Source organism: Phymastichus coffea, unplaced genomic scaffold (genome assembly GCF_024137745.1).
Source record: "Phymastichus coffea isolate CEN01 unplaced genomic scaffold, Cenicafe_Pcof_1.1 PCOF00008, whole genome shotgun sequence".
NCBI lineage: Eukaryota > Metazoa > Arthropoda > Insecta > Hymenoptera > Eulophidae > Phymastichus > Phymastichus coffea.
The window spans coordinates 5535364-5559716 of NW_026706819.1; the positions used below are offsets into that span (position 1 = coordinate 5535364).

At 45.1% G+C, this 24353-nt stretch overlaps 1 protein-coding gene across 14 annotated transcripts in view; it reads right to left on the reverse strand.

Annotated features, from left to right (window-relative positions):
* Nucleotides 1-24353, reverse strand: part of LOC131669622 (tau-tubulin kinase homolog Asator) — a 481900-nt gene that overhangs the window by 200651 nt on the left and 256896 nt on the right. The window lies entirely within an intron of this gene.

Consider the following 24353-nt stretch of genomic DNA (forward strand, 5'->3'; position numbering starts at 1 on the left):
TATTACTTACATTAAAGTCTTAAACTTCACCACCTTGTCAGACATGAAAATGATTTTGCTGCTGTTGATTGGTAGCGAGCATCTGTAAAAGAAAAATAAAATATATCTTCTAAACTCATATCGATGAAATAAATTAATGAGTTGATCAACGATATTTGATTTTTCACGTAAGAAAATGAATACGTAGAATGTGACGCGTGTGCCGTGTTAACTTCGAATCATTTTCTATTTTTAGATCGTATACCACATGCATTTAACTCTAATCTCATGATCTTATACAATCGAAACCGAAGACAGCAATACTTCACAATATTAGAATGTAATATTAAGAAATTTAAAAACTTATAACGTAGTGAGAGAGAGGGACTGAAAAAAAACGCAGAGAGAATGTAAACAACAGCACGTGCACAATAGTAAGCTGCTGTTAGATACTACGTACCAAGCACCGAAGAGAGAGAGAGAGAGAGAGAGAGAGAGAGAGAGAGAGAGTACGCATATAAAAAAGAATTATTAAAATTAAAGATTAAATGAAGTAAAAAAACGAAAATTTGTATGAAAAATATTTGTATACGTATGTGTATATATGTTCGCGTGCGTATGTATACACATACACACACACACACACTGACACACACACACAGTGGGATGTAAACGATGGAGTTAAATATCGTGAACAAAGACACAAAAGCTTATTGCATGAGAATGGCAGAGAGAGAAAGAGAATATTAATTAATATCGAGAAGATTAAGATAGTGTTAAAATACATTTAGAAAATGAATGCAAAAAGAAGGATAATAACTACTTACAATGATGATAGAGGCAGTACGTTGTTCTCTATGAACAATATGATTGCAGCAACAACTTTTGTCACAAGTGTAGGTAGGAACACGGAAAATAGTGCATCAATGGATATTGTCTCGTCTAAGAGTCCTCGCTTGTTTGGTGACGATGTCACTTGCGGGTCGAAATTATTGTACTGTGCATCACTGTTTATTTTCTATTATCGATCAACTATAATACTTGTCGCCACATTTGCAACTGACTGCATGACGTGAGTAATCAGAGATTTGGACCACATGTGACTTAAGCAAATACCTTCTCGATAATTGTTTAAAAAATGTTTATGGAAGAGGCAATTTTTTTTATTCATTCAGTATGAAAAAACTTCTTAGTAGGGGATGCACTTTCATTCAGACTATTTAATCGATCATCCGTACATTTTTTAACAGTTGCCAACAGCCATATGGTTGCTAGTTTTTTTATATTGGTATAGCCCAAGTATGCTTGAACATGATGTCAATAATTGTGAGAAGCGAAATGTAGCCACGATTCTATCGTGATAAGCCTGCATATCGAGATCGGCTTGCCAGATTTCGTCGATAGTGCGAACGTCGTACATGCATCGAGAATAAGTACGTCTTGCAGGATTATGAAGATCCTCCATCACTTCCTCTATACTTGTCAAATTTTTGTTTAACATTTTCAATAGTTTTTTTAACTGTTTTAAATCTGTAGTTATATCGTCGATATCACTCCTCAAACATGAATAGATTACGATCATAGTACAAGCATGAACGTAATATAAAATTGCACACTGGCGTTTTTTTGTTACGGACACAATTTGAATGTACCTTTAAGTATTAGAAGCGAAGTCGAACGTATTATCGATACTACCTTTATACAAAACACTTTACATATACAACAAGCCGACATTGACAATTGGAGAGAGCAAATAAGTAAAATCAGGAAGAATTCTTCGGTTGTCATAAACAAAATCATAAAAGAACAGAAACGACAAAAGGTTCAATTTCTTCCTTAACCATTGGGAATTGCAGATCCTTGCTAATTATTTCATTTGTAACATACCACGGGGTATCACTACGTAAAACCTTTGTCTGAAATCTTTCTAATATTTCGATGTTAGAATTTGAAGTAGTACCCCTAACTAGATGTCGTAAGCTCAAATCGATTTTAAGATGCTATTGTATAGTAATATATTTTATTTTCGGTGGAAAGTTCGAATTGTCTTCCAATGAGCTAGTAAAGTTTTTTCAGTTTTATTCCTTGTTGTTTTCGCTTGTAGAAAATATGGGTAATTCTTAGCTATTTCGATTGACTTGTAACCCTTAGATCACGGATTTTTTTTTAATTTGGCACAATTGTTGTACACATAAAACTGAAATTTTTCCCAAATTTTGGAGACGATACATTAATTATATCAAAAGTTATTAACAATTAAAGAAAAATGATAAAAAATTTTCAAACGGCTATATTTTAAAAACTGTAACAGGCTGTCGTTCAGTCGATAATCTCTAAAATTGCCCTTATTATAACTGGACGAAGCCTTGTTATCTATGTGCTCAAAGCACAGTAACCTACCTTGTCTCGGAGTGCGCCTGCGCAGAGTCTCTTCCCTGTTCCGAGTTGGGTTCCCCCAACTCACCGCTTGGCGGCGCTGTCGCCCCTTGCTAGTAGCGCTCGTGCGGCCGCCGCCGGAACCTAAGTAGTCGACTCGCGTCTATCGGAATTCGCACGGTTCGTGCTACGCAACCGGCGAATTCGAATCGAACGTAAACACTGACGCGACCTCCGGACAAAGGAAAAAACACAATAACGGAAACTCGTTTAAATGAAAATAATGATTGATTTATTCAATTAAATCAATGACACGGGGAATCTGCCGAGAGTCTAACGCACGCACGCGTGAATGACAACACACGCAAATTGAGAGAGAGAGAGAAAACCGCGATTACCGCGAACTACCTGCTCGCACGCAACAAATCAATTCTCCTCGCGCACGCTGCGCGGGATCGCTCGCAAATTAACAACAATTGAAAAGGGGGAAAAGGTGCACCTACCGCAAGAACGACGAGGATACGGTGGCCAACCGTATCCGACTAACACGCTGTTAATAAACTGCTTTGCCGCTTGCCGCACCGCCTTGATTACTGTTGCTGCTGTTGTTGGTGCTGCCACTGGTGTTGCTGCTATTGCTGCTGCTGCTGTTGCTGCTACTTCTGCTGCTGCTGCTAGCACACCACACGCAAGTTCGCAATGTCACCTCTAAGTTCGCACCTCCACACGAAACTTGAACGGCTCGGGAAAACGGAGGTTAGATCGGCACGAACGGACTGAGTGGCACAGTCATACTGCCGGTCGGAGCCTCCCCTCCCGGTCATTGCCCCTTACGCGCTCTCTCTCTCTCTCGCGAACCGAACGCTGCTCCTCTCGCTTAGCCGCTCGTTAACCTCGCGCGAGTCTTACGATTTTCGGTAATCGTTGCAGCCCCCTCCTAGCTTCGAACTACCGGATCGAACTACCCCATTGACTCGCGACCCTAAGGACAGGATTGGGAAAGGAGAGAAATCAGCACAATCCATCCTCTTTCACATATGGCTTTATTTGCCCATCCCGGGCCACCACTCCCCCACGTCACCTGCCGGAGCCCCCTGGCGCCTTGTGCCTGGGGTAGCGCCAGTGCTCCGACTTGTTGGGGCACTTGGACGTGGTCGTAATCCCGGGATGGCCGCAGATATAGCAGCCCTTGCCCGGTCTTCTGATGAGGCTGGGCTCCGCCCCATGGCCCTGGCTCCCTGCTGGTGTTTGGGGCGGCGTGGCTGCTGTTGCCGGGGCGGCGATAAACGTGACGCCGCCCACCGTGGCGGATGTGCGTCCTCCCATGGTACGCACCACCACGGTAGGGTCAGAAACCGACCCGTCCACGCGGACCGTGAACTCCTGTCCGGCGCCGGGGGCCCCCGAGACTCTCTTGGGCTGAGTCTTGGTCGGGGGCTTGGCCGGAGTCCTGGCCGCGTCCCTACTTGTCGAGGCCGCCGGTGGTAACACCGCCGGCGGGCCCGCGGCCTCTGGGGACTCCAGCCCCCGGTCAACGCGCAGGAGGGCCTCACCGTAGGCCCTCTGCCGCCGGACTACCGGAGCCCACTCCCCCAGCATCTTTTGGGCGCCGCGGAAGTCGAGGAACTCCCCCAGGTGTGCGTGCACCTGGCGCTGGAGTTCCCCGACAAACTCCCAAGCATTTTCTAACTCCTGGAGGCCCAACCTCACGTGCCTCCAGGAGTTTACAAGCCCATCTTGCTGGGGGACCCGTGGGTGGTTGCAGACCCACTGTTGCTGGCCGCAGGCCTCCCTTGGCCCGGGGCACTGGGTCGAGCTCTCCGTAGTTGCCGCGCTCGACCCTTGGGTCTGCACCCCCTGGTCCTGCGTGGACTGAGACCGACGGCCCTCTTCGGACGGGCCGTCGGTCTGGGTGGACGCTTCCCGGGTCGAGGGCTTGGACGATTGGGCACTCATTCCTTCCCGGAGGAAGTCGTCCTCCCGCTGGCGCGAGCGGCCCTCGCGAGCGGCCACCCCGACCTGGGCCCGGACAAACCTACGAAGATCGCCGATCAGCCGATCGGCGCCCGGACCCAGTCCCATGTCGAGCAGCAGTTGGGTGGCCGTCTCGAAGGCCTCTTCACTGATGACCAGCTTCCTCTCCATCTGAAAAGAGAAGAAGTGGGGTTAAGGGATTTCTCAGGTTCAGCCCTCAACCTACCCGTCGCTGTGTCACGCTCGACGCTATTGCTTACGAGGACGTCCCGGTCCCCTGCGCTTTCCTCGCGAACATGGCCCATTTGCGGGGGTAGCTGGCAGGACCACCTTCCGCACGTGCTGAGCGGTTCTACGTGGCCTGCCTCTTCTCCTTACCGCATTGCCATCCAGGTCGTCCCCACCTGGTGCCTGAGATTCGCACGCAGGGTTTTTGCGCGGCCTACCCCGGCCTCGCTTAACCGGCGCCTCGATCAGTACCTTTGGAGCCGCCGCGGGTTTCTCACACTCGTTCGCGGGGGCTGCAATCGCGACGCGCTCGCATATCGGATCCTCGCTGGATTCCTCGACCTTCGCTGGCGGGTCGCCTACGCCCTCCTCTTCCTCCAACGGTGTTGAGTTCCCGCCTCCTGGTTCCTCGTTATCCTGATCCGAGAATGGGCCGAAATAGGGCTTGAGGTCCTTGGCGTGGATCAGCTCGGGCAACTCTTCCTGCTGGTTACCTAGGCGGTAGGTATTAGTCCCACATACCTCTTGAATTACGTAGGGACCAGCATATTTCGGCGCCAACTTCGCCGAAACGCCCTGAGCCGCGGAAGACAAGATGCGGTTCCGCTTCCACACCCAGTCCCCAACCCTAAAGTCGGCCTGACGTCTCTTCCGGTTGTAGTAGACCGCCTGACGGTCCGCCTCCTCCCTGGACTTAGAGCCAGCGCGTTCCCACAAATTGGGTAACTGGCGCATGTGCTCGCCCCATTCGGTCAGTTCTTGGCCCTCGGAGGCTTCCCGAGCAAACTGATCCTGGGTCCTCCTAAAGGTCGAGGGAGGAGTGGGCTGTCTACCGAAGACCAGCATTGCCGGGCTGTAACCTGTCGCGCTGTGAGTTGCCGAGTTCAACGCAAAGTTGAACTCTGGCAGGTGCTCATCCCAGCTCTTATGGTCCCGCTCCACGTACGATATGAGCATGGCCTTGAGGGTTTTGTTCACTCGCTCCCTGGGGTTTGCTTGTGGGTGGTAAACTGGGGTAAGGGCGCGCCGGATGCCGTTCCTCGACAGGTAGGCATCGACCTCTTGATTCTTAAATTCGGTCCCGTTGTCCGAAAGAAATATCTCTGGCGCCCCAAACCTGGTTACCACCCTCTCGTGCAATTCCCGTACGATGGTCCTTCCATTTGCCTTTCGTACGGGTACGCACTCCACCCAACGAGTGAACAGGTCTAAAAAGACCAAAATATACTCGAACCCTCTCGAGCTCTTCGGGAAGGGGCCAGTAATGTCACTGGCCACCACCTGCCAGGGTCGCGAGACCTCTCGGCGACCCATCAGCCCGCAAGGCGGCCTTTGTTCCGCCTTGCATTGCTGACATACCGGGCAACTCCTCACGTACTCTCTGACCTGATCGTACATCTTTGGCCAGAAATACAGGTGCCTAGCCCGGGAGAACGTTCGTTCTCTCCCCTGGTGTCCCGCTGCTGGCGCATCGTGCACCTCCTCGAGTACTTGATGCCTCTTCTCGGCAGGAACCACTAGCTTCCAGGCTTCCTCGTTGTCGATGGACCCTTCGCTCTCCTCAGCCGGATTGTAGTGATACAATCTCCCTCCGACCACCTTCCAGGTGGGTTGAGAATGTGGATCCTGGCATACTTCTCTATACTTCTGAAGGTACCAGGCATCGGCAGTTTCCGGTTGATGAGTCATGGCACCCACTTCTACCACCCCCTCCTCATAGGCCCTAGATAAAGCGTCTGGCACCACGTTGAGGTCTCCTTTTCGATACTCAATATCGAACACATGGCCTTGTAGTGCTAACGCCCAACGCGCTAGCCTTCCTGTAGGATTCCTCATACTGTGGAGCCACTTAAGGCAACTATGATCGGTGATGACTTTGAAGTGGTGCCCCTCAACATAAGGCCGGAACTTCCCGATAGCCCATACTACTGCCAGGCACTCTCGTTCGGAGACTGTATAGTTTCTTTCCGCACTGTTTAAGGAGCGACTGGCGTACTCAATTACGCGCTCCTGTCCATCGACTTCTTGCGTCAATACCGCGCCTATCCCACTATCGCTCGCGTCCGTTTGTAACACGAACTGCGCGCTGGGATCTGGCGACTGCAAGATCGGTGCCGAGACCATTGCGTCTCGTAACCGTTCGAAAGCCTGCTCCTGTTCCTGCTGCCACGCAAACGGGATGCTATTCTTCGTCAGGCGGTTTATCGGCTCAGCGATGGTTGCGAAGTCGGGTATGAAGCGACGATACCACGACATCATCCCCATGAATCGCTTCACCTGTCTGATCGTCCGTGGTACTGGGTACTCCATGATGGGCTTGATCTTCTCTGGATCTGGCCTTACCCCTTCACGGTTCACTAGGACCCCCAGGTACTTGACTTCCGACTTACAGAAGTGGCTTTTGGTCTTATTCACAGTGAGGCCCGCACCCAGGATTCGTTGTAAAACCAATCCCAGGTGTCGCTTATGCTCCTCAAAAGACGGCGAGATAATAATCACGTCGTCGAGGTACGCAAAAGCGAAAGGATCTAAATCCGGGCCAATCACTCTGTCCATCAACCTCTGGAAGGTCGCGCCGGCGTAAGACAATCCGAAGGGCATTCTCTTGAACTGAAAATGCCCCAGGCCGGGGACTGTGAACGCTGTAATGGGGCGCGACTCCTTTTTAAGAGGTATCTGGTCGTACGCGCTACTCAAGTCCAGTGTCGAGATGAACTTAGCATCCCTGATCCTTCGCAGGATGTCGCTCATGAAGGGTAATGGATAGGCGTCCGGCTTGGTTACTGCGTTTACCTTCTGGTAATTTACGCAGAACCGATATTTGCCATCTGCCTTCTTAACCATCACCACTGGACTTGACCACCCGCTGGTTGCTGGTTCAATGACGTCGTTGTCCAGCATGGCCTTGACCAGCGCGTGTATTTCGTCTCGCACCCTGTCGGAGACCGGGTAGTATTTCTGTTTACAGGGTCGAGCGTCTCCGATATCTATCTCATGCTCGACCCCCACAGCACAGCCTAAACACTCGCCTCCGTCTGGAATCAATCCGTCGACGAGGCTAGCCACTTCTTGACGCTGTGCTTCCGTGGCTTCTACCAGGCCCACGGGTGCGAGGCACGACGTACCAGTGACGCTTGCCACTTCTAACGGTACCGCCACTTTGGCTTTCGCCAAGTACAGCTGGTCCGTGTCAGGGTTCAGGTTGGCGCTGAATTCCCTTACGAAATTCGCGCCGACGTAGCAGTCATCAGACAGCAGTGGCGTTATAGCGACCCTTACATCTTTTGTGATTCCCCCTACCGTGAAGGGGAAAATCACATGACCCAAGATGGGACATGGGCGACCGTCGGCGAGCTTCGCTTCTCCCGCTCGCGTGACGTCCAGGCCCAGCCCCATGTCTGATGCCAACCTAAGCCCGAGTTGACCCATTACCGTCGATGAGGCCCCGGTGTCGTAGAGTGCCCTTAACTTGTAGGCACCTATCCCCACCTGGAGCCACCATCGGGTCTCATCCTCGGGTCTATACCTGCGGGGAGCTTTCGCCGTCCCTCTCCCCTCTTAGGACGGGAGGCTTTCACGGCTCTTCTTGCCTTGGGCAGCCGCTACTCGCATCGACGTGCTCTCACCCGCAGGTGTCTGGGTCGCCGGCGTATCCTCCGGAGCGTCAGGTGGTTTCCTGGAGCTTTTGGGTCTGATGGTCTCCTCTCCGACCCATTCAAACCCCTGCTCCACCACCTGAATCCGGCCTCCGTACCCTTCGAGGATACAAAATGCCCGGTTACCCAGATCAGGCATCTGTTCGGTCGCTGTCGCCTCCAACGCCACCGCACTGCCAGGTCTCGTAGGGTCCGATATCCCTGGCGAGACCTTCCTGAACCCTGGGGTCGCTGGCGGGCCCCTGCCCCGTTCCAGCGACCCGCGACGAAAGGTCACCTTTACTGGGGACGCGGAGGGGACCTCCTCCCTCCGCTTCCCTGCTCGTTTCCCTTGTTGCAATCCGGGCAGTACCTCCTCGTAAAGCCCAGTTTGCCACAGGCCGAGCATTTGATCGGTTGGGAGTAGTCTATTTTCCTCCGCTGACCCTCTCGTCGCTGGCCAGGAGACCCTGTGGGGGTTTTATTTCTCCCCTTCTCTTGCGGCCGACCCCTCGGCCGCCTGGGAGAGCTAGCCTTCCCCTCCTTAAAGTACCGGTCCATATCTCGTCGCAGGGTCGCAATTTGCGACGACAGATCCTCAAAGCGGTCTGTCGCCTGCGTTGCGGCGATTGTGGGCCGGTCCTCGGGTTTCCTGGCCGGGGCTTTAACCGGTGACTCGGGTTGCAGCTGTTCCCTACCCCGAGGCTTGTTAGACATGACCACCGTTCGGGGTCCTGCCCGGGGCAGTGGTGCCTTAGCTGACACCCCCATGTGCTCGGGGTACAACGTGGACGTTGGCTCCAGCCTGGTCCTCGGGCGCTCGTCGTCCCGCAAAGCGGACTCGATCTCAGTCGCCCGGGCGTGGAATTCGTCCACGTTGGAGAACGCATTCCTCCGCAGCTGCATCCGGATGGCGGGTAGGAGATTTGCATACAGCAAATCTAACTGCCGCTGCTCTGGTACCGGCGGGCGTAGCTGGGCTAGCATGAAGAGGAGGTGGCAGGCATATTCTCGCACCAGCTCTCCTTTCTCCTGGTATCGGGCTTGGGCCTCTTGCAGCAACCTTTGTTGCTGCAGCTCACTCGACCCAAACCAGCGTCGAGCGCCTGCCACGAAGTCGGCGTAACTCCTCCACGTGAACTTGTTAAGCTCGTACCAGGTCCTCGCAACGCCTTCGAGGAGCTCTGATACCGAGCACAAGATTTCGCCGTCCGTTAGCCCTGAGCCCGCGCGTAGATCCTCCAGTCTTGATAGGAAGGTGTCTACGCACTCCGAAGCCGTGCCAGAGTATCGCAGCTTCCATCCTCGGACAATCCTACCCGCGTCCCGAGTCGGGTAGTACCCCGACGCCGCGTTGGCGTCGTACCAGGCGGATCCTTCCGGGATCGCCTGCCCTTCATCCATGTCGGCGCCTCTTGGTCCTCTTCTTGGTGGCTGTTCCGTCCTTGAAGGCACCTGCCTTTGGGGAGCCTCTCGAGGTTCGCCAGGGGTCGGTCGCTGGGGTTCCGGGGTACTACCTGGTACCCTTGGGTCGTAGTGGCACGTATACGTGGACTGGAAGTCCACGGTCCTCCGGGGCCGCTCTGGTATGACCGTTCGTCGATTGGTGGGGTCCCTGTTCCTTAACTGCTGGACCTCCACCTGTAGAGCGGTCACCTGGTCGCTCCACCGCGCGCATACCTGATCGTGCCTTTCCAGCATCTCAAGTATGCGGTTGATCCCGACACGGTTGCGCTCGATCTCTTCTTTTAATCGATCTGTCACGCACCGTTCCTCTTCTTTTTCTTGAGGTTGTAGCTCCTCATTTTCGAAGCGTCGAGCTCTTCGCCTATCCGGCGATCCGGTGGAGCCCTTGTGCTCACTACTGACCCCCTCCGTGGGCCCCTTGACCTCGCCGATCCCCCCTTCCTCTACGGGCTCTCGCTCCCCCGTCTCGCTCTGACTCTCCTCTTCTAGGTTGTCGTAAACCGCGAGAGTCAGCGTCAGGTTCGCCTCCACCACCTCATCCCTGTATAGCAGCATGAGTGGGTGGGCGACAAGATCCTCAGCATCAGCTGCTTCTAACTCCTGTCGCCTGGACTCCAGCCACCTCTCTCGGCTCCTTCGCCTGCGTTGTGTGGCCTCCCTATCCAACGCCGGTCCTTGGAAGTCTAGGTCGATATATTCGCCTAGCAACCAATACGCTAATCGAACTGCCTGCATCAGCTTGGGACCATCTGTGCGCAACTCCAGCTGCGTCAGGTATCTGTCCAGCTGTGTCGAAGGCAGTTCCGAAGCCCACCGGGTTATCGCGTCGGCGGTATCCTCCATATCGCTTATGCTGGGGCGTAGGTGACGGTTGAGGTTAATTTTCCCTAGTCGACCACTACCGCCTCCTATCGCCCAAGGCGCGAGCGGGGTGTTGCGATTTTTATCGCCAACTACCCCATTACGCCTTTATTTACAAGGCAACAATACGCGTGGCTTGTGGGTGTGTGCAGGTATCGTGTACTCTAAGGAAGTACGAACTTCCACTTCGCAACTACCTGCCTATAGGTGGAGGCTAACTGTTTGTTAGCTCCACCGGGTTAGTTAATCTAACCCTACACACACCCCAATTGCGCGCTCTGCTGGTACTGTCGCTCGGTGACTAACCCCCCACAAAAATACTTTAATGTGTAATAAAACAGTTAAAAGCAAAAAGTTAATCAAAATATGATTTGTCACCTTTTTATTCAAGTTAGAGCGATTCCGGACGTCTCTTCGACCCCTGGGGTTAGTGTGCTCTCGGCTCACAAAAGCAGGTGCTATTGGATCGGAGAGGCGTCTTTCCCCTACCGCAGAGCACGTACCGAACGAGCCACGCGTTATTTTACCCGCTCGCACCTTATTACGCACGCGCGCAAACGTCTCTCTCTCGCGCGCGTTGCTCTCTCTTTTCGAGCAATTCCCTCGTGTGTGAGTCCTAATTCTAGTTGGGCGCCATGTAACAGGCTGTCGTTCAGTCGATAATCTCTAAAATTGCCCTTATTATAACTGGACGAAGCCTTGTTATCTATGTGCTCAAAGCACAGTAACCTACCTTGCCTCGGAATGCGCCTGCGCAGAGTCTCTTCCCTGTTCCGAGTTGGGTTCCCACAACTCACCGCTTGGCGGCGCTGTCGCCCCTTGCTAGTAGCGCTCGTGCGGCCGCCGCCGGAACCTAAGTAGTCGACTCGCGTCTATCGGAATTCGCACGGTTCGTGCTACGCAACCGGCGAATTCGAATCGAACGTAAACACTGACGCGACCTCCGGACAAAGGAAAAAACACAATAACGGAAACTCGTTTAAATGAAAATAATGATTGATTTATTCAATTAAATCAATGACACGGGGAATCTGCCGAGAGTCTAACGCACGCACGCGTGAATGACAACACACGCAAATTGAGAGAGAGAGAGAAAACCGCGATTACCGCGAACTACCTGCTCGCACGCAACAAATCAATTCTCGTCGCGCACGCTGCGCGGGATCGCTCGCAAATTAACAACAATTGAAAAGGGGGAAAAGGTGCACCTACCGCAAGAACGACGAGGATACGGTGGCCAACCGTATCCGACTAACACGCTGTTAATAAACTGCTTTGCCGCTTGCCGCACCGCCTTGATTACTGTTGCTGCTGTTGTTGTTGCTGCCACTGGTGTTGCTGCTATTGCTGCTGCTGCTGTTGCTGCTACTTCTGCTGCTGCTGCTAGCACACCACACGCAAGTTCGCAATGTCACCTCTAAGTTCGCACCTCCACACGAAACATGAACGGCTCGGGAAAACGGAGGTTAGATCGGCACGAACGGACTGAGTGGCACAGTCATACTGCCGGTCGGAGCCTCCCCTCCCAGTCATTGCCCCTTACGCGCTCTCTCTCGCGAACCGAACGCTGCTCCTCTCGCTTAGCCGCTCGTTAACCTCGCGCGAGTCTTACGATTTTCGGTAATCGTTGCAAAACTAATAAAGATATCGAAGTCGGATTTTTTTCAAAATACTTATAATGCCTTAAAATTTCGAAATAATTACAACAATAAACAATAAAAATTTTTTTTCAAAAGTTATTAACGTTTTGTTTAAACAATTGCTAATATCTCAAAAAGTATATTTTTTTTTTGAAAAATTCTTGCTCCTACGTATTCCTGAGGATTTTTGCTATCGAAATCAATCATAAAATTCAAGAGCTCGACATATCGGAAAGCGTAGCCTTAATCAAAAGAAGACGCCTCGGCGTAAGGCTGCGGTAGCGCTCCAGCGGACTCACGGTCGATAGGTACTTTAGCTTTAATCTAAAAAACTAATAAAGATACCTTATGGGACTTTTCCCAAATTACTTATAATACCTTGAACTTTTGAAATAGTTACAACAATAAACAATAAAAATTTTTTTTCGAAAGTTATTAACTTTTTGTTTAAACAATTGCTAATATCTCAAAAAGTAAATTTTTTTTTTGAAAAATTCTTGCTTCTACGTATTCCTGAGAATTTTTGCTATAGAAATCAATCATAAAATTCAAATAAAATTCAAATAATATCGGAAAGCGTAGCCCTATTCAAAAGAAGATGCCTCAGCTTAAGACCACGAAGACGTCCCGCTGACTCCGAAGACGCTTTACAGCACGATACCTCTCGGCTATTTCTTGGGCCTTTATTTGGTCTTAATAGGTTTAGATGTATTAGATTACAATTAGATGTATTAGATGTTTATGTATATAAACTGCCGATAGTTTGAAGGTTAATAGGGCGATTTATGACTTATTTATGATTCATTTAACATATTCTATTTCTAAAAATATTTTATTTTCATGAATAATTGAGTAATTAGATAATGCTTAAATAACTTTCAAATACACAGAAGAGTAACTGCTTGATCGAGTTTTTTCTAAGAAAACCAAATAAAGGCCCAAAAGACGTTCAAGAGGTTATTTACTGTGAGGGGACCTCGGGTGCCGTTGCGACCGGACACCGAGGCATCTTCTTTTGATTAGGGCTACGCTTTCCGATATGTCGGGCCTTTGAATTTTATGATTGATTTCGATAGCAAAAATCCTCAGGAATACGTAGAAGCAAGAATTTTTCAAAAAAAAAATATACTTTTCGAGATATTAGCAATTGTTTAAACAAAAAGTTAATAACTTTCGAAAAAAAATTTTTATTGTTTATTGTTGTAATTATTTCGAAAGTTCAAGGTATTATAAGTAATTTGGGAAAAATCCGATTCGGTATCTTTATTAGTTTTTTAGATTAAAGCTAAAGTACCTTTCGACCGTGAGTCCGCTGGAGCGCTACCGCAGCCTTACGCCGAGGCGTCTTCTTTTGATTAGGGCTACGCTTTCCGATATGTCGGGCCCTTGAATTTTATGATTGATTTCGATAGCAAAAATCCTCAGGAATACGTTGGAGCACGAATTTTTCAAAAAAAATATATACTTTTTGAGATATTAGCAATTGTTTAAACAAAAAGTTAATAACTTTGTAGGTGGGTTGTTAATATGGCAGTGTTATCCGCTATTATGTCTGGCTGCACGGGTAAATCTGCAGTGTATAAAAGATATAAAGTTGATCCTAAGACGCTTCCTTGGGGTACACCTGCTGTGATGCGATAATTATGCGTGGTGTGTTTGTTTTATTTTTATTTAAAACATTCTGTCTTAGAGATATGATCTAAGCAACTCGTAGTAGTGTATTGGAAAATCAATCTTTATTTTGAATAGAAGACTCTTGTATCACACTTTGTCGAACGCCTGTGCGACGTTCAAAAACAAAGCTGAGCAGTACTGTTTATCTTCTATGGATTTCCTTGCAGCTGATACGACTCTGTTTACTTATTGTATAGTAGAGTGTTTATTTCTGAATCCAAATTAATGAAGTAGGATGAGCTTATTTCTTATTATAATTTGATTAGTTCTCCTAAGAATTAACTTTTCACATATTTTTGAAATTATAGGAAGAAGACTGATGGGTCTATAGGAATTTACTAATTCAACTTCTTTGCCACGTTTAAGAATTAAAATAATCTTGGCCACTTTCCATTCTATAGAAAAATAGCGTAGACGGAAACATGCATTATACAAGATAGTTAAGAATCTGAGTGTAATTATTGGTAATTCCATCATCATTTTACCTGTAATATTATCAGAACCCGAAGCTTTTTATTATTTATGTTACTTATTATAGACAATACTTCCTTTATTTTAACTGGAGTGGTGAAAAGTGAAAAGTGAAAAGCATGAAAAGTCATGTTCTTCTGTATGATGTAGTAAAGTCATCTCTTCCTGTTCAGTGATTGTCCTTGGATGTGGTTTAAAAGTTTTGTATAGGTGGTTTGCAAAAGTAATAGCTTTTTCTTCATCTGTTTTTGATCATTTGCCCTTCAAATTTCTTATTGGAGGAATAAATTTAGTTGGATTCTTTAGTCGTCTTGTAACTTTCCATAGTGAGTAATCTGTTGTCTCTGTTGGCGTCAAGCTTCTCATGTTGTACTACATTTTAGCGTTTTCTTTTTGTATAACATTTTCTTTAATTCCTTTGTTGCTTTGTTTAATTTAGTTTTGTCCTCTGTTGATCTACTCAGTTGGAATCTTTTGTTTAAGCGCCTTTTTTCGCCAATTTTTTGGGTTATGTTGCATATACTTTACTGTTTAATATTGATTATATTGACGATTTTAGTGGAATATGTCGTGGCGTCATTTATGTGTTTAACATTTTGACACTGTTTTCTATGTCTGTGTTAAATTTTAAAGGAATATTACATGTTAAGCGTTCTTGAATATATTCTTTGAATTTTGACTAGTTATTTATTTTTATTAGTTCATTTGTAACTGATAAAGAAAGTAATGTCATTCTCACCGGTGAGTGATCTGGCGATAAGTCTAAACATGATAAAGCTTCAAAATACTTGTTTATACTCTTGACTATTGCAAAATCTATTAAGTCTGGTTTTTTTTTGGTGTCTGAAGGCCAGTATTGTGATGTTAATATCATCTTTTATTTATAATATTGTTCGTACTCTCGTGGTCTGTCGCGTATATGAGTAAAATTTGTTTCAATTTTGAAAAATGCTTATGAATATCAACTTTGGAATAAAATTATAAATGAATATCTATGATTATATGAATTAGATTTTAAAGAAAAATAGATTTTACCTTAGTTTCTTATGGTGCGAAGTGTCCCATAATCAGAGCTTAAGTCTTTCTTATAAAAGGATGCATCTCAGACCAAGTTTCTCATAGCGCGAAATGTTCTATGAGTCGAGTGCAAATTACAATAGGAAAGAAAGGATTTGCTCAATTAATCACTTGAGAGAAAGAACTTAGGTATAAGCCAAGTTTATTCGATCAGAAGCGCTCACTTTGCAAGGCTAGGAGTCAACGCTAGCCTGTGCAAAAATCAGCGTATTTACAAACAGATTTTCCCATCTATTTTCGCAGGACAGCTCTCTTCGAGTTGTTTACGCGATTGTGCGAAATCATTTTTTCTAATTTACAAGAGAATAGACAATAATAACGAAATTTGAAAACATGTAAAATTTACAGAAGTAGACATAGATCATTTAAGTATAATTTACAATTATCGCAAAAAGTACAGTCAAAAGTTATTAACTAATAACGTTTGTTAATGTGTGATGATGCGTCATCACGCGAAAAACACACTGCCTGTGCTAGCCCCGCTCCGGCTAGAAAATGCGACCGAACAGCTACGGCCGTATGAACCCGCCCACGCACGTCCGGATCTCGCGATCTATGGCCCCCGGAAGTCTCCCTGACCGATGCGCACGACCCTTACGCCCGCGTACAACCCTTCGCGCACTCAAGACCCGATTCGACACTCCCTCGGGAAGCTGGAAGCCCTTAAAGTTTCCAGCCGTGATTAGCTGATCGCAAGCCCCCCATTAACTGAGGCAGACTTAGCTAGACTAAAGTAGGGGCAACCGAGCGCGTGAGAGTAAGCGAGACCGCCGATACGAGACCGATCGGACGCGAGTGAGGGGAATCGGCAAGACCAACGAGCAACGGATAGACAAGGATAGACAAGCGACGCTAACTGACCGATGAAACCGACGCTATCTCTGTAGCCAGTAGGCAAATTAGGCGCCAACGCACGACCAATAAACAAATTACGCGGGCTTAAAATACCGGTATAGACGGCGCTGAAAACTGGCTTCGCAACAAGCCAACCAATCAACTCATGACTAAGGGGAGGTAAGTGAAGAGAAGCGGCGCGTCGCCGAAAAACGTCGCGCCAGTACCCGCTGAACTCTGGTGACGACTAGTACCCGTCCAGCCCTGGTACCGACCAGACGAGCGATTTTCCACGCGAGTGCCATAAAGTGAGCAGCAGAAGTGAGCAGTAGAAGCAGAGCAGCAGGAGCAGAGCAGCAGAAGCAGAGCAGCAGAAGCAGAGCAGCAGAAGCAGAGCAGCAGGAGCAGAGCGACAGAAGCGGAGCAGTAGGAGCAGCAACAGCAGCGCAGCAACAGGCCCGCCGGCCACGAACAACAGCCTCAACAGCTCGCAATCGCGACCGTTCCAAGGAAGCGCCCGAGTGAGTACGCTTTTCTCTTAAATAGATCGCGTGATTGCCTGCCCGCGTTCTCGGGAGTGCAGCGTGACCTCCGCGCGATTATTCAAACGCTAGATTTTCGGGAGTGCCGTACGACCTTCGCGCGTCAGACCGATCCTTGTACGAATCTTCGCCATCGACCTTCCGGGCGATTTCCTTGCCACGCTGTTACGTTGTCCGCTGCCCGAAAGACGAGTTTTTGTGTGCGCGCGTCTATGTGCCGCAAAATCCCCGCTTAACCTTAATGAGTCGTTGATTTGAGACGAGCTTTCCGTTTATGAGTCGTGTGATTGTCGAACGTCCGCGTCCTCGGGAGTGCCGCATGACCTTCGCGCGTTCGATAGGATTTTCTGGAGCGCGCACCTTTGCCATGGGCTTCTCGAACGCCCTTCTTGTTTCCGTCACGTCGAGTATCGTTCGAACGACCAATTCTTCACGCGCGCGCACACACTTATGAATTCTTCGCGCGTACGTAGGTTGACCGCCGATTTTCTCATACGCAAGTTTCCCGACTAAGTTGTTAGACTTAACGAATTTCTGGCTTTCGCGCGAACACGAACTCCCCGTACGCGCATCAGTTCCATTGATTCCCTTTGTGCGATATTCTGTTAGATAAAATTGTCGAGTGCCGCATGACCTTCGCGCGAGCGACAAGCCTTACGCGCGTTGACAAATTCCTTTGCCAAAACCGAGCGTATACTGTACGAGTCGCGCCTAACCTTCGTTCGACCGACGAGTTTGTGTGTGCATTACTAGCTTGTTTTCCTTGTAGGATTATCGTTCCGAAATGTTAGCATTGCTGCTAGAGTAGCCCGACCTTCGCGCGACCGACCGATTCCGCGTGTGTGTTTATTCGGGCAAATTTCTGAGCCAGTACGTGATATAAGTGCCTTGCATACGGCATAACTACGCACTCGTGATCCATCGAGACTGTTCGTATCAATGATCGCCCGCCCAGGTCGACGTCGCGTCGAGGTACGCCACTCGTGTCCTTGTTAACCTAGATTAGGCTAACTATCGCGAGGGGTTGACTACTGGGCTGACCAGGGGAATAACTGATTTAATAAAGACGAGTCCCTATTAACCACGGTTTACTTATTGACTATACCCTTTTGATCACCTCATCCCCCGTAGTCACCGCGATCGGTCCGAGATTACGAACGCGTATGCAAACGAATGATTTAATCGCTATTCCACTAGATAGCCTTTGTCGCGGGAACCACGCTACCAGTCGACGAAGGACCGGAGGAAACCTCTTTCCAGACTACTGATCCGTTAATAGAGGCGCCCCTGTGACGCCCCCCCCTCCCTCGATATACCCGCTTCTGAGCCAAGAGCCACCGTGCCCCAGACCACACCTGACTAGCCGAACGAGCTGCAGCCGTGGGTGGCCTGTAAAAACCACCCGTTGTCCCTTCTCTCTTTCGATTCGGTACTCTAGGTCTCGAACGAACCCGTAAATAGGATTTCGCGCTCCCATTCTCCTCTTCCATAGGTGATAGCCGCGCGAAATCGGCATACGACGACGACCTCAGCGAGGAAGGAGGCAACAGGGAAACCACCCGACATTCATCAGCGACCAGGACCGCCGAACCAGCTAACGTTGCACCACTACCTGCTCTCCTAACGCGAGAGCACGGTGGCTGGCGCCCAACTCAATTAAAATTAAAGCTGCACACTTTATTCGGCTAACTGCGCCGCTGGCGGCAGTACGAGACCGGAAAAAGACTTTGTCATTTATTTTTCCCCTCCCTCTCCCCCGTCGCAAATGTAATAGTGCAGTATTTACAATAAAATAATGATAAAATTTGACTTAATAGTTTATCACTAGTAGAAGTAATTTCTAAAAAGAACAATTCCTAAATTATTTAATAACATTTAAATTATAATCAATTTAAGTATTTGTAACAGTTTTTTGTAAAATCTTATAATGCAAATATTAAATCAGTTAATTAAGTTTAATAAATTATAAAAATGTCATTCTTATGTACAAAATTAACGCTTTCGATCTATATGAAATTATTTTTTTAAATAAATTATTGATTGTTTATTTATTGATAACAGTAATAATTAAGCTGATATCAATGAAACAAATTCTTACTCATGTTTCTTAAATATTCATCCCGGATTCAGAGTATCTGCTTTATTATAATAATTAACATTTACAAAGTAATAAACAAATTCAATTTGCACATTAAGATTCGATATGATTTAGTAGTTAAAAGTAATTAAAATTATTATAATCTTAATCTATGCCCTAAAATCTATATACATTGAAATTACTCTTAAGTAATGCATTTAATTGAACAATAAAACCTATTATTTCTATATCTATAAGTAGAGTGACGTCAGACTCCTTACTGGTCATGAAATTTGACTCTAGTATTTATACAATCATATAATATATGAGGTGGCGCCGTTTAATATGCTAATTGATGTAAGTAATTTGACGAGTTTAGCGGGTTGCAGTAATCCAGTGAAAATAAGAGAAGAGCTCATAGATAGGACCGTTACAGTATGTAGGCTCGCCGGTATATATTGGAATACAATCGTTTTCCTACATGGATTTGTATAACGCTCCGCCTCTGTAGGTGTTGCTGATCTACATCCCCACCACGGATGTTTGGCATTATAATCACCGCCTGCTACGAAACTATTTCCTAAACTTTGAAAAATTCCCCGTCATTCCTTTCCTCGCAATCCGAAGCCCAAAACGTCAATTTAGTGACAAAGCCCATCGTCACCGTTCATAGGAGCGAAATAGTCTCCCTTACCTTTCCCCTTTTTAAATAATTTGTGATACGGCGCTTGGGTACGGGCCCTTGCATGGCTTGTGGGAATTACCTTTCCCGAAAACGCGTTAAATTTTAATCATTAGTATCACAAGAGTAATTCGGAGGTTTAACATAGTTTCCATTCTTGACATGAGTTGTTCCATCATGCTTTCTAGTTTACGAGTATACTTAAAAGTATTTTTTTTATGACTGTTTGTTTTTGTGCTGGCGGTTAATTTGTTCTGTTTCGATTATGATTTTCTGTTATCTGTGCGCTGTTTGCTTTTTAAAGTTTATCTACTTTGTCATTCTGAATTCGTTTATGTAATTACTTGCAAAATACATTTCAAACTTACGTAATCATGGAGCATCTGTTCACTTTATAATTTTGAATTCATTCACTTTATAATTCTGAGTTCCTTCACTTCACCGAATTACACAAGAAAACCGATTATAATCCAAAAAAACATTTATATATAATAAAAAGTGCTTTAAATAAAGTAATAATAAAAAAAAAGAAAGAAAAATTGTTCAGGTCTTTATTAATTATTCATCGCAAACAGACATCAATATACCTGCGAAACAAGAGAAGAATAAGACCTTTCTCACCTCTCGTAATATCCCGTCCGAGGTTATGGAGCGAAAGGGAAGAAAAGGAATGTTTTAGTATTAATTAATATTAAATATAGAATAGTCTTTTTGCAGATCTAATAATTTTTTAGTGATATCGGGATGTGAATTAAGGTTAGTTTAACAGGTGGAATTAAAACTTGAAACTCTTCATCTCTTGCCTTCGAGTCTTATTGAAGTCTTTGACTTGTGCACTGTTACGTTGCGCGTTATGTTCCGCACTAAAATCAATTTTACCTGCTTCTTTCTCATTCCCAGTGATGAGAATCTGATGGCGATAAAAAAAAGTCCTTTTTATATATTCAGAGCGTATCTAGGTTATTCCCACCAGCGTTGCTGGACATAGTTGTATGAATGATCTAGATGAGTTACGACTATATGAAAAAGACGTTTGTTAGTGCCATCAGATTCTCATCACTGCTCGTTTCTACTTTCAGTAGGAAAACCCAATTATAAGTTCATAGGCAAAAAAATGTTCACATCTCTTTTTCGTTAGATTAGCACGATTATTGTTACGTAAAATTGTTGGATAAATGACAAAAAACATGATATTTATGAAACGTACTTTATAATTTGACTATAAACTACAATATTTATAGTGTTAACGATCCTAATGAAGCAATAATATAATAAAATAATGCATGTAGTATATTAAACAATGAAGATTGAGTGAAGATCGAAGTGTAAGAATAAATGTATGAACTGCACTGTCTATGTACAGTCTGAGAACGTTTATCAATTCTGCATGCGAATTATTTATAGTTAATTAATAAATAAAACTCAATTAATCTCACTGGATTTTATATATATTTAATAATTTCAATGTTTCGGTGTGTTTGTCGCATCGTTCTCATGTATCGAAGAATTACTCAACATTTTTCAAATATTTTTTTATCTAATAATATGGATAATAACGCAAACCCACAAAAAAACAGATATCTGTACTTTTGACCAGACATAGTATTTTTTACATATTTTTCGTCGATGAATTCAAATCTGCAATAAAAAAATAGCCTTTGCCAGTACATTTTGAGGTTTATGACGAAAAATCTCTCTTTAGAGGTTATTTGAGGGTTTTTCGAAATTAAGAATTAAAAAGAGTAAAAATAAAATTATTCTGCCTACAGAATTTAATTGTATGGGAAAAAATACATCGAAAACTATGTCTTGAATATATTTTCAACTATTTTTTAACGTCTCGTACTGAGTTGAAACTTCTAAAAATGGAAAAAGCCGAAATTCATGCTAGATTTGATTGGAAATCGATTGAAATTTGATTCTATCACTTTAAAACAATTAGTAAGCATTATCAATGGTATCAATGGTATATTGGGGGCGTTCGACGTTGCTGATATTTGACGTCAGATTTTTTAAAAGACCACTCCCAGCATACGTTAACTAGTAATATATGGGATAAATTTAAAGATTTTCTTGAAAATCTTTGTTTTAAATCCATTTTATCGATTTTTCATGGTAAGATATATGAAAAGATTAACTGGGAATGTTAGGTGTAAATTAGGCTTGAAATTGATCATCAGAAACACTAGAAAAACCAGGTACGTTAACTTTAGTTATTTGTAAGACATTGTAGTATTAAATTGATTTTCGCTTACGCACACGTTTTTCATCGAATGATCCGTGTGAAGGGTTTTATGGCACGTTTTTGTCCCCTTGTCAAAATTGTCTATCTTTTTATCATCCTTCTTTGTAATCTACGTTCATGTTTTTTTTAAAGTCTTAGTGAAACCTTTCAATTGCTTTTCACTAAAGTCACCATTATTTTCAGGAAATCGATCAATATGAGAATCATAAAATGAAGTTTTAATTAATTTTATTAGGCAGCCTAACTTCTGGTAAATGTAACATTTTTTAACAATATTTATATAATCTACGTTTTTTGTGTTACACCAATTTTGTTGACACCTCTTTAAAGCTTGACCATGCTGCTTTCTCGGATTCATTCACAGTTTTGTCAAAGTTTTCATCTCTAAATAAAGTACGGATTTCAAAATCGTCAAAGATGCTTTCGTTTAATTTAGCATCTGATTTCTTATGAAACATGTTATCTAAGTTGTAACGGAGAATCTCGGCTAGGCCGATTTTGACCGTCTGGCTCTCGCAAATGTCCGTGCGCCGCGCCAAGCTGAGAGTGTGTGCGTGTGGTACGCACACTCATGCTTGGTTTTTATTTACGAGGTGCTGTACATGGACTGAGCTGACGGCTGGAGCGATGGAGATGGCGCAGAAGAAGAAGAGAGAGAGAGAGAGAGAGAGAGAGAAGTATTTAGACGCGTAAGTTTCGCCTCACGTTGTCTATTATTTTTATTACATAAAAAAATAAGTGGCACTCACTTTGTATTAATAAGATTAGTACAATTTGGTCCTTGGTATTATTTAGTTGATTTGTAAGTATGATCTTCCTTCGTTCTAATAAATTTACTGGTCCAATATATGTATATATTTTTATTCAATGTTGCAGCAGTAGATAAGATAGGGATGATTTCTATAGTCTTTGTTTATAAAAAAGAAAGAAATTTTCTGAATGATCGTACTCAACACCTTTTTTAATATTCTAATAAACTCAAATTCTGATAAATTTAAACTTCAATAAATTCAGACTCTCATAAACTCAATAAACTCTGATAAATTTAATTATAGTATTGTAGGAAAAATTGCAGCCTGCTTAGTTGGGCGCTCACTCCTAACTGCTGGGTCTCGCTCTCACAATTTGTCTGTGCCTTTTTGTTTCCCTCTCTCATTCCTTACACTCTGTTGTTTTATGTTCCGGTCAAATTGTTATGAAAGAGCAGCCTAACGTAACTATTCAGAAAACTTTGTTGGGTTGGATAATTGCAGGTGAAGTAGCGGTGAAACAATCTGCGTCTCCGAGAGCTTGTCATTTAGTTACACTTGATTCGAAAATAACTCGTTTTTTGGGAAATTGATAGTATCCCTCAGAAAAAGCTCTTATCTCCGGACGAGCAAAAATGCGAAAAAAGTTATTCAGAAACAACAACGTGACGATCTGACGGAGTTTATGTAGTTCGTCTACCATTCAATGATAAAAAAGATAAATTAGGAAATTCATATTATAATGCTCTAAATCGTGCTTACTCACAAGAACGTAAGTTATCAAAGAATCCTGCATTAAAAGAAGCATATACGAGCGAATTATGCAAATATCGAGACCTCAGTCACTTACGCGAAATTACTGATACAAATATACATAATGAAGGATATTACATACCACATCTAGACGTTACCAAAAGTGTTAACGAAATAATGGAATTAAAACGAATAGTATTCGACGCAACTAAAAATAAAGAATTTGTAACGGGGGCAGCGCCTTATTCGGCACTGACGTCACTAATTTATTAAGGGGAGAGTAAGAGAGGCACTTTCGCTCTTTAACAATCGGGGAACGAGAGGAAAGGTCGAACGAATAAATAATTTTCCCTACTTGGAACATACCAGGTGTGATCAAAAAGTAAGGTGAATTTTGAAATTTAGCGGGCTACGTCCGTTCGATCTTCGACTTTTTTATTTGGTTATGTCGGTACATTCGTCTAGAACATACGTTCCAAATTTCAGCTTTGTAGTATGTTTGCTTTGTTTGTGAGAGGCATCAAGGTTAGAAGTGTTTTGCGTGCTCCACGATTTGCTGCTGTCTAAAAACATTGATCAAAGAGTTTGCATTAAATTTTGTGGGAAAAATGGAATCAAATGTTCCAAAACACTTGAAATGCTGAAAGTGGCATACGGTGAGTCTACTTTAAGCCAAAAAAATGTTTACAAGTGGTATAAACTCTTCCAAGAAGGTCGAGAAGACACCGACGACGAACCTCGTTCTGGACGCCCCAGCACATCAACAACTGATGAGAATGTTGAAGAAGTGAAGAAAATAGTGTTGGGAAATCGTCGAATTACCATTACAGAAATTGCTGATGATATTGGCATCTCATTTGATTCGTACCAATCAATTTTGACGAGTGTTTTAGACGTGTGTCAGCGAAGTTTGTTCCGAAATTGCTCAATTTTGACCAAAAGAAACGTCGCATGAGCATCGCCCAAGAGCTACTGAATGACGTCAACGATGATCCAGATTTACTCAACAGGGTTATAACAGGTGACGAAACATGGGTATACGGTTATGACGTCGAGACTAAGACTCAATCGTCCCAGTGGAGGCATTCT